The sequence below is a fragment of the Bos javanicus genome, chromosome 18 (assembly GCF_032452875.1).
Source record: "Bos javanicus breed banteng chromosome 18, ARS-OSU_banteng_1.0, whole genome shotgun sequence".
Lineage (NCBI taxonomy): Eukaryota > Metazoa > Chordata > Mammalia > Artiodactyla > Bovidae > Bos > Bos javanicus.
This window is the reverse complement of record NC_083885.1, coordinates 788,081-802,331: the sequence shown is the minus strand read 5'-3', so window position 1 is coordinate 802,331 and position 14,251 is coordinate 788,081.

The following is a 14,251-nucleotide window of genomic DNA, read 5'->3' as shown; positions in this document are numbered from 1 at the left end:
GTGGACCACATTCTGTCAGATATTCATTGATTAGTTCTAGTAATTTTCTGGTGGAGTCTTTAGGGTTTTCTATGTAGAGGATCATGTCATCTGCAAACAGTGAGAGTATTACTCTTCTTTTCCAATCTGGATTCCTTTTATTATTATTATTATTTTTCCTTCAATCATGCTGTGACCAAATCTTCCAAAACTATGTTTAATAGTAGTGGTGATAGTGGGCATCTTTGTCTTGTTCCTGACTTTAGGGGAAATGCTTTCAGTTTTTCACCATTGAGGATAACGTCTGCTCTGGGTTTGTCATATACAGCTTTTATTATGTTGAGGTATGTTCCTTCTATTTCTGCTTTCTGGAGGGTTTTTATCATAAATGGATATTGAATTTTGTCAAAGGCTTTCTCTGCATCTATTGAGATTTCATATGGCCTTTACTTTTCAATTTGTTAATGTGGTGTATTACATTGATTGATTTGTGGATATTGAAGAATCCTTGCATCCCTGGGATAAAGCCCACTTAGTCATGGTGTATGATCTTTTTAATGTGTTTTTGGATTCTGTTTGCTAGAATTTTGTTAAGGATTTTTGCATCTATGTTCATCAGTGATATTGGCCAGTAGTTTTCTTTTTTTGTGGCATCTTTGTCAGGTTTTGGTATTAGGGTGATGGTGGCCTCATAGAATGAGTTTGGAAGTTTACCTTCTTCTGTAATTTTCTGGAAGAGTTTGAGTAGGATAGCTATTAGCTCTCCTCTAAGTTTTTGGTAGAATTCAGCTGTGAAGCTGCCTGGACCTGGGCTTTTGTTTGCTGGAAGATTCCTGATTACAGTTTCAATTTCTGTGCTTGTGATGGGTCTGTTAAGATTTTCTATTTCTTCCTGGTTCAGTTTTGGAAAGTTGTACATTTCTAAGAACTTGTCCATTTCTTCCAAGTTGTCCATTTTATTTGCATATAGTTGCTGATAATAGTCTCTTATGATCTTTTGTATTTCTGTGTTGTCTGTTGTGACCTCTCCATTATCACTTCTAACTTTGTTGATTTGATTTTTCTCCCTTTGTTTCTTGATGAGTCTGGCTAATGGTTTGTCCACTTTATTTATCTTCTCAAAGAACCAGCTTTTGGCTTTGTTGATTTTTGTTATGGTTCCTTTTGTTTCTTCTGCATTTATTTCTGCCCTGATTTTTAAGATTTCTTTCCTTCTACTAACCCTGGGGTTCTTCATTTCTTCCTTTTCTAGTTGCTTTAGGTGTAGAGTTAGGTTATTTATTTGACTTTTTTCTTGTTTCTTGAGGTATGCCTGGATTGCTATGAACTTTCCCCTTGGCACTGCTTTTACAGTGTCCCACAGGTTTTGGGTTGTTGTGTTTTCATTTTCATTCGTTTCTATGCATATTTTGATTACTTTTTTGATTTCTTCTGTGAATTGTTGATTGTTCAGCAGCGTGTTGTTCAGCATATTGGAATTTTTAACAATTTTTCTCCTATAATTGACATCTAATCTTACTACATTGTAGTCAGAAAAGATGCTTGGAATGATTTCAATTTTTTGGAATTTATCAAGGCTAGATTTATGGCCCAGGATGCGATCTATCCTGGAGAAGGTTCCCTGTGTGCTTGAGAAAAAGGTGAAATTCATTGTTTTGGGATGAAATGTCCTATAGATATCAATTAGGTCTAACTGGTCTATTGTGTCATTTAAAGTTTGTGTTTCCTTTTTAATTTTCTGTTTAATTGACCTTTCCATAGGTGTGAGTGGAGTATTAAAGTCTCCCACTATTATTGTGTTATTGTTAATTTCCCCTTTCATACTTGTTAGCATTTGTCTTACATATTGTGGTTCTCCTACGTTGGGTGCTTACATATTCATAACTGTTATATCTTCTTCTTGGATTGATCCTTTGATCATTATGTAGTGTCCATCTTTGTCTCTTTTCACGGCCTTTGTTTTAAAGTATATTTTATCTGATATGAGTATTGCTACTCCTGCTTTCTTTTGGTCTCTATGGAATATATTTTTCCAGCCCTTCACTTTCAGTCTGTATGTGTCCCTTGTTTCACAAAAAACCTCGAATAGCCAAAGCAATCTTGAGAAAGAAGAATGGAACTGGAGGAATCAACCTGCCTGACTTCAGGCTCTACTACAAAGCCACAGTCATCAAGACAGTATGGTACTGGCACAAAGACAGAAATATAGATCAATGGAACAAAATAGAAAGCCCAGAGATAAATCCACGCGCCAATGGACACCTTATCTTTGACAAAGGAGGCAAGAATATTCAATGGAGAAAAGACAATCTCTTTAACAAGTGGTGCTGGAAAAACTGCTCAACCACTTGTAAAAGAATGAAACTAGAACACTTTCTAACACTATACACAAAAATAAACTCAAAATGGATTAAAGATCTAGACATGAGACCAGAAACTATAAAACTCCTAAAGGAGAACATAGGCAAAACACTCTCTGACATACATCACAGCAGGATCTTCTATGACCCACCTCCCAGAATATTGGAAATAAAAGCAAAAATAAAAAAAAATGGGACCTAATTAAAATTAAAAGCTTATGCACAACAAAGGAAACTATGAACAACGTGAAAAGACAGGCTTCAGAATGGGAGAAAATAATAGCAAACAAAGCAACTGACAAAGAATTAATCTCAAAAATATACAAGCAACACCTGCAGCTCAATTCCAGAAAAATAAAAGACCTGATCAATAGGTGGGCCAAAGAATGAAACAGACATTTCTCCAAAGAAGATATACAGATGGCTCACAAACACATGAAAAGATGCTCAACATCACTCATTATCAGAGAAATGCAAATCAAAACCACAATGAGGTACCATTTCACGCCAGTCAGGATGGCTGTGATCCAAAAGTCTACAAGCAATAAATGCTGGAGAGGGTGTGGAGAAAAGGGAACCCTCTTACACTGTTGGTGGGAATGCAAACTAGTACAGCCACTATGGAGAACAGTGTGGAGATTCCTTAAAAAACTGGAAATAGAACTGCCATATGACCCAGCAATGCCACTGCTGGGCATACACACTGAGGAAACCAGAATTGAAAGAGACACGTGTACTGCAATGTTCATCGCAGCACTGTTTATAATAGCCAGGACATGGGAGCAACCTAGATGTCCATCAGCAGACGAATGGATAAGAAAGCTGTGGTACATATACACAATGGAGTACTACTCAGCCATTAAAAAGAATACATTTGAATCAGTTCTAATGAGGTGGATGAAACCGGAGCCTATTATACAGAGTGAAGTAAGACAGAAAGAAAAACACCAATATAGCATACTAACTCATATATATGGAATTTAGAAAAATGATAACGATAACCCTGTATGTGAGCCAGCAAAAGAGACACAGATGTATCGAACAGTCTTTTGGACTCTGTGGGAGAGGGTGAGGGTAGGATGATTTGGGAGAATGGCATGGAAAAATGTATGTTATCATGTGAAATGAATTACCAGTTCAGGTTCGATGAATGATACAGGATGCTCGGGGTTGTTGCACTGGGATGACCCAGAGGGAGGGGATGGGGAGGGAGGTGGGAAGGGGGTTCAGGATGGAGAAGACATGTACACCCATGGTGGATTCATGTCAGTGTATGGCAAAACCAGTACAATATTGTAAAGTAATTAGCCTCCAATTAAAATAAATAAATTTAAAAAGAAAGAAAGAAAAAAATAACCCAAAGGATGATGTACCTTCAATGAGTACTCCCTCCCCTGCATCATGTTCCTTTGCTTTCCCTCCATTTCCTTTGCTGTAGTTTCAAGAGTCTTTATTCTGAGCAGTGGAAACAGGAGAGGGGTAGGGAAAACTGGCCCTGAGGGCATTCTTATTTTTCCCAAATTTACTGTGATGGCGTAAACCTTTGGCTGATGATCCTTCTAAACTTCATTCTCTGAAACCAATATTTGTCTGTTCTGTATATTTTCTATCTGCCCTTCACCCCTATGCTCTGGGAAGATACCTTGTATGGGCTTTATTAGTGGGTGCCTCACCGTCTGGTGCCCAGGTGGTTTGGGGCAGAGGGAGCACAAGCAGGGCCTAAGGAAAGAAGAGTGTGGGAAGGTGGGTATTCCTATCCCCAGCTCCACCTTTGCCAGGTCACTATAGGCTGTCTAGGTCCCTTGACTAATTATCTCCACTCCTGAAAAGTAGTCCTCTCTGCAAGGCTCTCTCTTTCCCCATCTCTTCTAGCTTAGAGTGAGTGGTAAAAGGATCTTGGTGCTATTTGATGTGCATCTCCACACACATTGTGGTCTGCCTGCACATCGCCTACACCTTCATAAATACCTCCTTTGGTTACACTCCCCTTAATTTCAGTCCTGTGTCTGCCTACCTCCTGCGGACCTCCTGGTGACACCCAGTCATCAGTTTCAACACCCTGATTTGATATTGAGAAGTGAGAATTGACTTTTCTTTCTCCTTACTTTCCTGCTATAACAATCTTTTCCTAGGATAACGGACATCTCTAGTCTAGTTTCAATTAGGAAATTAGAGGGGAGAAAATGAGTGGGAAGGAGAGGCAAAAAAGATGAAAAAGGATTACCAGTCAAAAAATAAGTTGGGCTTCACTGGTGGCTCAGTGGTAAACAATCCACCTGCCAAAGGGCGAGACAGGAGTTCCATCCTTGATCTGGGAAGAGCCCACATGCCTCAGAGCAACTATGCCTGTGTGCCACAACTACTGAGCCTGTGATATAGAGCCAGGAGCTGCAACTACTTAAGCCCACGTGCTCTAGAGCCCGTGCTCTACAACAAGAGAAGCCACCAATGTTAGAAGCCTGTGCACCACAAGTAGGGTAGCCTTCACTCTTCACAACTAGAGAAAAACCCATGTGTGCGTGGGTCTAAGCATGCTTAGACGCTTCAGTCCTGTCTGATTCTTTAAGACCCTATGGACCATAGCTCTCCAGGCTCTTCTGTCCATGGGATTCTCCAGGCAAGAATACTGAAGCAGGTTGCCATTTCCTTCTCCAGGGGGATCTTCCAACCCAGGGATTGAACCCAGGTCTTCTTCATTGCAACCCAGGTCTTTATTGCAGGCAGATTCTTTACTGTCTGAGCCACCAGGAGAGCCCAGAGAAAAGCTGAGACAGTAACAAAGACTCAGAAAAGTCAAAAATAAGTTAATAAAATAAAAACATAATTTTTTCTAAAAAAGAAAACATAGGTTAACATTTTAAATGAATTTACCACTACCTGATTCTTTGTTAGTTTTTCATCAATAAGTGGGACTAGTTAGCTGAAGAACATGGGATTTTTTGCCCTAAGTGAGCTATAACTTACTAAGTATAAGAGTTGGTGATATTTCAACTCTAAAATGTCCTATGTCAGAAAACTCTAGTCCAGAAAGGGAAAAATTAACTTACTTATTCAATGAAGTCCTCCAAAATAGTTTTTGAATACAGATTCCGTGCTAATGCTAGAGATATAAAATTAACAAATTCCTACACTTTGGGAACCAACAGAATCATGAAATAGGATCCTTGCAGACTAATCATACAATCACTCATAATTCCTCTGTTAGATCTACCATGTGCTGGCCTCAATACTAGGGACTCAATCAGATATAATCTATGCCCTCAGAGCTTACTACTCAGTGATAACATGGACACTGAGCAAATAATCACATTGAAGAAGCAGAGCACAACCTCTATGATTAAAGACTTTAGCAGAGTTTCATAACCAAAGAAAAGCAGACTTCCAGGATGGGATAGTGTGTGCAAAGTTCCTTTGTCAGGACTGAATTTAATATGGTGAATTTGAAGGACTGGAGTGGAAAGTTCAATATAGGGAGAAAGCCTAGGAACCCTGCAGGTCTTATAGGCCTTGTAATGAGTTTTATAACATGGTCAATAGTAACAGAATAATGTACACTGTGTAGAGGGAACTCATTGAAGAGTGATAACCATATGAGAAATCAGGAAAATGGAGAGATAAATTTTGCTTTTAATGGAAATTTTATCCCTCTCTCAGCTGAGTATGAAAAAGTTCAGTCACTCAGTTGTGTCCAACTCTTTGCGACCCCATGGACTGTAGACTACCAGGCTCCTCCATCCACGGGATGGAGTACTGGAGGGGGTTGCCATATTTTATCCCTCTCTCAGTTGAGTATAGTGAATGGCCTATGAATGATAGAGAACAGGGCATGTTCAGAAAAGTTCCTGTGACTGGGAGGGCTAAAAGTGGGGATAGAAGGTGAGGCTACAAAGGGAGATGTCTGAGGTCAGATTACAAGAATTTTCTATATCAAACTAGGGCAACCTGGAAGGAAGAATGTTTCAGCTTCTCTAAAGAGCAGCCAGCCAGTGACTGGGTAGGGTGGGGCCTAGGATTCAGGACCAGGGAATACTTTGTACAACAACTTTCCTTTAAGAAGAAACCAAGGCACCTTCCATTTCTGACATCCTCTGATTCACTAGTAAGATGTGTAGACTCAGCCATCGCAGGCTTGAAGATTTCTGGTAGGTAATGAGCAGAGTGTAAGGTGTGATGTGTGTGCATTGTGATATGCCTGATTTGCAAAAGAAACAAAGAAGTTTATTTTATACTTAGAGAGAAAACCATGTGTTAGTTTCTTGACACTGCTTTAACAAATTACAATGTGGCTTAAAACAACAGAAAAGTATTGCCTTGCAATTCTAAACACCAAAAAAGTCCAAAATTAGAATTAGCAAGGCTATGATCTCTCCAGATGCTCTAGTGGAAAATCTTTTCTTCTTCAGATTCTGCTGTGGGTCCAGATGTTCCTTGGCTAGTGGCAACATCACTTTAGTTTCTGTCTCTGTCTTAACATGGCCTTCCAGTCTTCTCTCTGTTTTTTCTTCTCTGTGTCTCATAAAGGATTTTTATTCTTGGATTTAGAGCCTACCAGTTAATCCAGGATAACCTACTTATTTTGAGAACCTTAACTTTATTACATCTCAGGATTTTTTTTTTTCCAAATAAGGTCACATGCATAGGTTCTGGGGATTAGGATATGGACATCTTTTTAGGGACTACTATTCAACCCACTTTGGGCTTCCCAGATGGCTCTAGTGGTAAAGAACCCACCTGCAAATGCAGGAGACAACAGGAGACACGAGTTTGATCCCTGGGCCAGGAAGATCCCCTGGAGAAAGGTATGTCAATCCACTCCAATATTCTTACCTGGAGACTTCTATGGACAGAGGAGCCTGGCGGGCTATGTTCCATAGGATTGCAAAGAGTCAGACACGACTGAAGTGACTTAGCACACATGCATACATTCAACTCACTATAGATCAGTGCCAGAGTTTGTCAGGTGCTTATGGAAATCTTGTAAGACTTTCTAATGCATTAAATTATTTTCCAGATTGTTATCTATACATAAACCAAATAAGAAAAAGAGAATGCTTCACATGGGCAAAACTTGTTATAAAATTCTTGATTCCACTGTACACCAAAGTCCTGAATCCAAGTAAATGGGGATGTGCAGGCCTGTTTGTAGATAATTTTTATCCAGTTTTAATACAAAAGTTTATGTCACCTCTGATGTGAAATGAAAGAAGAAGTAGGCAACGTATACTCATTGGAGTCCTGAAGTACCTTAGAGTCCATTTCTGAATAAGAATGCCTCAATGAATGTTTGTTGGTTCCTGGGCTTCAAAACATGAGCCCTGACTAGAGAGATGTTCTTGTTAACCAGAACTCAGGGGTTATCTGATGCCTTTCTCAACAATATCCTGGTTCTGAGAAATTAAATTAAACATGAAATCTCTTTGACACTAAACAGTTTGTTGGAATCCTCCTAATAAAAATTCACTTGAATGCACCACTCAGCAGAATTCTGTGTAATTCTAGATGAGGAAAGTTATTTCAGAAATGTGTTCCTGTATTTGACTGTGTAATGAATATACTTATTCTTATCACTCACCCCTAAGATTGCAGGTGTTATTGCATGTTAAAGAGTGTATTTGTTAAAGGGTCACATTAGATAATCCTGGCCACATACTAGCCATCAGTTCATTTGGGACCTGCCTTAACTCCTTCCTGCTTCTGAGATTGTGGGAAAGGTAAACAATGAATTTATTTTTAAAATCATGTCACAAAAAGTAAACAGAAACTTAAGTCCCCAAATAAATTTCCCCATTAACACAACTTGAAAATAACTTGCACCAGAAGTCCATCATGCTGCCACTCTAAAACCCTCACAGAAGAGGAACTTGGGAAAGGAACATGTGGAAACTTCTTACCTAAACAGAGCTGGAGTGTTCCTTATGGCCCATCTGAGGCATCAGCGTCCTTATAGACCCTTCAGACAACTTACCCAGGCTCTTTGGGGGTTGAAGAGGCCAGTCCAGGGTGCTGAAGTTCATATTAGACAGTATTTGGGAAAAAAAAAATGCTATTTCATTCTGTTAGCTTTAAACTACACAGAATAATTAAATGCAGTGCCAGTGAAGGGTGGGACAGTTGAAGCCCTTGCTGAGCCTACTTCAATGAAATGTTAACTATAATTTGCAGCACTGATTTTTATATTATGTGTTAAAACCATATATTTTCTTATGCAGGCTAAGCATACTCCTACAATGGTATCTTCCCTCTTTCTGGGGTGTACTCTTCGGCCTAATCAAGGCTGAGTTACTAGTGACTGACTGAATTTTTCATGTATGTAGGTACATATGTTTCATAGGTTCCTAAGTTTCACAAGTCAGAAGGCACTAGCAGTTTATTATACCCAATGATTCCCAAATGAACTTTGACTGTACACTGAGCTCGTTAAATAAACAGGGTGAGAATATACAGCCTTGACATACTCCTTTCCCAATTTGGAACCAGTCTGTTGTTCCATGTCCAGTTCTAACTGTTGCTTCCTGACCTGCATATAGGTTTCTCAAGAGGCAGATCAGGTGGTTTGGTATTCCCATTTCTTTAAGAATTTTCCAGTTTGTTGTGATCCACATGGTCAAAAGCTTTGGCATAGTCAATAAAGCAGAAGTACATGTTTTTTTCTGGAACTCTCTTGCTTTTTTGATGATCTAATGCATGTTGACAATTTGACCTCTGATCCCTCTGCCTTTTCTAAATCCAGCTTGAACATCTGGAAGTTCATGGTTCATGTATTGTTGAGCCTGGCTTAGAGAATTTTGAGCACTACTTTGCTAGCGTGTGAGATGAGTGCAATTGGGTGGTAGTTTGAACATTCTTTTGCATTGCCTTTCTTCAGGATTGGAATGAAAACTGACCTTTTCCAGCCCCGTGGCCACTACTAAGTTTTCCAAATCTGCTGGCATATTGTGTGCAGCACTTTCACAGCATCATCTTTTAAGATTTGAAATAGCTCACCTGTAATTCCATCACCTCCACTAGCTTTGTTCTTGGTGATGCTTCCTAAGGCCCACTTGACTTCGCATTTCAGGATGTCTGGCTCTAGGTAGGTGATCACACCATCATTGATTATCTGGGTTATGGACATCTTTTTTGTACAGTTCTTATGTGTATTCTTGCCACTCTTAGTATTTTCTCTTCTGTTAGGTCTATACCATACAGCAGTTAAGCTGTATGTTTTTTTCTGACTGTTAATCAGAAAAAAAAATTTTTGCAATCTTTTATTTTCTTTTTGTAATAACAAACTTCTGGTATGTCTTTCTCTAGGACTTTCAAAGCCTTTATATAGGCATTATGAATTTTCAAGTGAGAATGATGGGCATTAGAGAATATAAACATTTCCAAACTCAGTGTTCTTGGAATTTTTCTTTTTTCTCCCTTCTGCTTTCCTTTTTTCTTTCTCTCTCTCTCGCTCTCTGTCTTTTTTTTTTTTTTTTTTTTTTTGAGGAGGATTTATAATATTTGGAGCTTATTTTGAAAAATATCATTTTTGGCTTTCCTGTTGTCATTCCTTTAGGCATATGGGAGCTTCTGAAATGGCATTTGCAGAGCATTTACCTTTCTGTTTTCTGCATCAGTTTTGAGTTGGGAGGTCTAGCCATTTACTGCCTGTATTAGTCTGCTTGGGTTGTCATAACAAATTATCACAGACTAGATGGCTCAAAAAACAAATCAATTTTCTCACAATTCTATAAGCCTGAAGTCCAAGACAAAGATGTCAGCAAGGTTTGTTTCTCCTGAGGCCTCTCTTCTCAGCTAGTCATTCATCTTCTCTGTGTGTCTTCACATGGTCTTCCCTTTGTACCATCTGCGCCCAAATTTCTTTCTATAAGGACATCAGTCATATTAGATTAGGGCCCACCAACTAATGACCTTCTTTTTACTTAATTATCTCTCTAAAGACCTTACCTCCAAATATAGTCACATTCTGAGGTTCTGTGTATTGGAATTCCCTGGTTGCTCAGATGGTAAAGAATCTGCCTGCAATGCAAGAGACCAGAGTTCAATCCCTGGGTTGGAAGATCCCCCTGAAGATGGGAATGGCATTGGTGGGAATAGACCAAAACACCATCAGAGCTCAAAGACTGTGTTTATAGGATTATTTGGACTGAAAGGAATGTTGGACAGGCCCAGGAAATAGAACACCTGAGATAGACTCTCAGTAGGGGGCAGGCATTTCTTGTAATGATGCAGGATGAACCTACCCTTTAGTAATAAGAAGGCTGAGAAGTGGAGGTAAAACATAGAAAAAGAGTCTGTATGATAGCAGAGCCTCAGTCAAGAATTGGACCAATCATGATGTGCTTGGTATCTGGGCAGAGGACATGCAATGCACTGCACATGTATACTTTAATTGTCCAATACTCCTAAGAGGTAGGTACTATGTCAATCACCATTTTGCCTATAAGGATATTGAAATTCAGAGAAGTATAATAATAGGCCAAAGGTTTCAGGTTAATATGGTTCACCTGGGATGTGAACCCAAAAATCTTTACTCCAGAGTCCACTTTGTGAGCATTTCTCAGCCTAACTAGAATCTTATTAGCTGTATGCCTTTATGAAAGTGAAATTTCAGCATTTCCACTTGCAAATGGGACTAATGAAACATATTCCCCCTTTACAGAGGCTATTAAAACTCTTTTTTTTTTTTTTACCTTATTAAAAAACGCCAAGGCAATAAAGAAGAGGTGAGAGGAGTTATAGTGAACTTCCCAAAAATCTCTTGGACTCTAGGATTCCTCTATGTTCATGAACAATTTGTTCTGTCATTCATACACTCATTTATTCACTCATTCACTTATTCAATGTTCCAGTATTGACCTACTCTGTCATTAATAATACTAGTAATAATAGCTAGCATTTGCTAGGTCTAATAAGGGCCAGGCCATTTCCCACAATGTTATCTATTGAATTCCTGCAAATTCATTGAGACAGTAATGGTGAGAACCACATAATTTATTTCAAGAGCTGAGTGTACAATGCCCTTTAGGGTGGGAATTAAAGAGAACTCTCTGCTTTAAGAACCAATCTGATAATCATATGAAAGCCCCTAGAGCCAATGATGGGCCAGTTTGGGCTGCTATATGAACAAAATGAGAAATACATAAATAAAATGAGAATATATAAATAAAAGGAGAAAGAAAGAAGGAAGGAAGAGAAAGAGAGAGACAGATCACACTAACTGCTCTGAGTAATGCATGAATAAGAGTTCACGGAGTTGGTATGAGTAAGCTACAGAGAGAGAGAAGATCAAAGAAGACAGGAGGTCAAGCAATAAAGTAGAAGGCTGGATGAAATAGGAAATGGTTACAAGAATAGAAATTATTGAGAGAGTTTTAAAGGAGAAATATTAAGCCTCAATCTTGAATTGCTTGCTATTGTGGGTATAATATAATCCCCTCTGTTGCCCTGAACCTTCAGAAAAAGTCTCTTGTACTGAGTTTTGAGTTGTCACTGCCCAAAAGAATCAGGATGATACCCAGCAAGGCGATCAGCAAGTAAAAGAGAAAGTATTTGCATAAACATGCTGCAAAGGTAAATGCAATATAAGCCAGAGAAACTAGTAGTAACTAAGAGAACTGAAATCTTCCCTAGATATTAGAGATATTGAAATTACCATTTACTTGTGAAAGAGGTTATATCACCTTCTATTTGAATAAAAGAAAAGATTGACTTTAAGGGAGGAGGGTTTAGGATGGGGAACACGTGTATACCTGTGGCGGATTCATGTTGATATATGGCAAAACCAATACAATATTGTAAAGTTAAAAAAAAAAAAAAGATATATTTCAGTTATTCTCTTGACACAGGTGGATTTTTTTAAAGCAGCCATGTTTTAAGAATAAGATTAAAACCAAAAACAGAAAAAGAAATCACCCATGACTATTGGCTTTTGAATGATTTGATGATCTTTTTGTGGTTCTAATCTGCAAACTTGATCTTCGGGACTCAAACAAGGAGAGGTCTTGGTGATGAGACAAAAGCATGATATACTCCTTTCCATGCTGGGACAAAATCTCAATCAAGCAGGCAACCTCAAAGGGTGCCAGAACTTAAAGGGGTAAATACCATATAGAAGTTGAATGATGGAGCCTGCAGCTGGGATTAATGGAATAGGACATCCATAAACCTGTAGACTGATAAGGAAGGCTTTCTAGCATTGATATTCCAGCAGCTTTCTAAGGGTACATTGGAATCACAGAGATCTACCTAGATCTTAAACAAGAGACTCAAAATCAATGGAAGAGCCAAGTCCACAGAGAATTTATCTCAACAGTGCCATATAGGGAGGGCATTTCAGGTAACATGAAGAAATCAGTAAGTTCAGACAAAGTTTTAGGACAGTGCAAGAAAATATGTAATCAAAGTATATAGTCATACAGAAAAGTCCTATGGGAAAGCAGATTCAACAAAGGAACAAATTTGCCATCTTTGGTGGATTGAGCAGAAATGACATGGAAGCATATTTCTATGAATCAGAGTTTCCAAAAAAACAAACAAACAGAAGATAGTGGATTATCTACTTTGTTATCTGATATATGCATCATCTAGTTCTCCTCTTAAGACACACAAAACTTCACACACACACAGAGAACACACATACCTGGGATTTCATTTTGAAAACTCTATATACATTTTCAAAGAAATTTAATATCTATTATCTCAGCTATCTCTCTATTATTCATACAAAATAAATACAGATAATTTTATTATTTTCCATTGACAGGTAAGACCACTCAAATTCAGAAGAAATTAAGTAAAAGACATTCCCAGCTAGGTCTTTCCTATAAACCTATTAGGCCCCTTTGGATTTCAAATAACAAACTCAGTTCATACTGGCTTAAGTAAACAGGTGGGACTAGCTGGCTCATGTAACTAAGGTCCAAGTGTAGATCTTCCTGACTAACAAGATAGCTAGATCCAGATTAGAAAGAATGTCATCAGAAATCAGTCTCTCTGTCTCTTGTCTCTGATTTCTTTTGGTTGTCCTCATTTTTGGGTAGCATCTCCCCTCTTGGTGGCAAGAAATTTACCAGCAACCCCGGAATTATTGCCTATCATCTGGGTGATCTCAACGGAAGTCATATGCCTCTTTTGCACACAAAACATAATTTGTTTTAAAAATGAATTTATAATTAAGGACTTGCTTTTCTTTCCATATAGACTTTCCATCTTTGTTGCTGAATGAAGTATTCAAATTTCTTTGTACCTTTATCCATCCATTCTACATCCATGGTAGACATTATTAGCTGATTATGGCATATTTGCTCAGTGTATTCTGAATATTCTTTGTAATCTCTTTCCACACAGGATGATAAGAAGCCATTTTCAATCAGTAGGATCTAGTAAGTTGAAACCTCAAGCCTTCTGAAAGTAGGAATGCATATTCCATTGTCATTATTTCTTAGCTTTTGCTGAAACTTTATCAATCACCTGAAACTGTTTTCCAGAAGATTCTTTGACTGTCAAAGATAAGTATTTTGCCCACTAAAACCTTGATGGACCAAATAATATTGGATGCGAATTACTGAAACATAGGAATACTCTTCCTCACCCTCTTCTCTGGTTCCTTCTCTCCCCAGTGGGCCAGGATTTTAACCCTGAAATCCAGTAAATGTTCTTCAAAGCCATTCAGCTCAGCCTTTACTTATTGAGAACAGATTTCCATGCATATTGCACATGATGTCTTTTCAAAGTAAAGTATCAATATTGATTGCTACAGTATATCCAGGATAATTTGTTTTGGAATGTCTTCAACCACAGACTCTAGTTTGTGCATTTAAAAGTAAATACAGGACTTTCCTGGTGGTCTAGTGTTTAGTAATCCACCTGCTAAAGCAGGGGCAGGGGTTCCATCCTTGGTCTGGGAAGATTCCACATGCCAC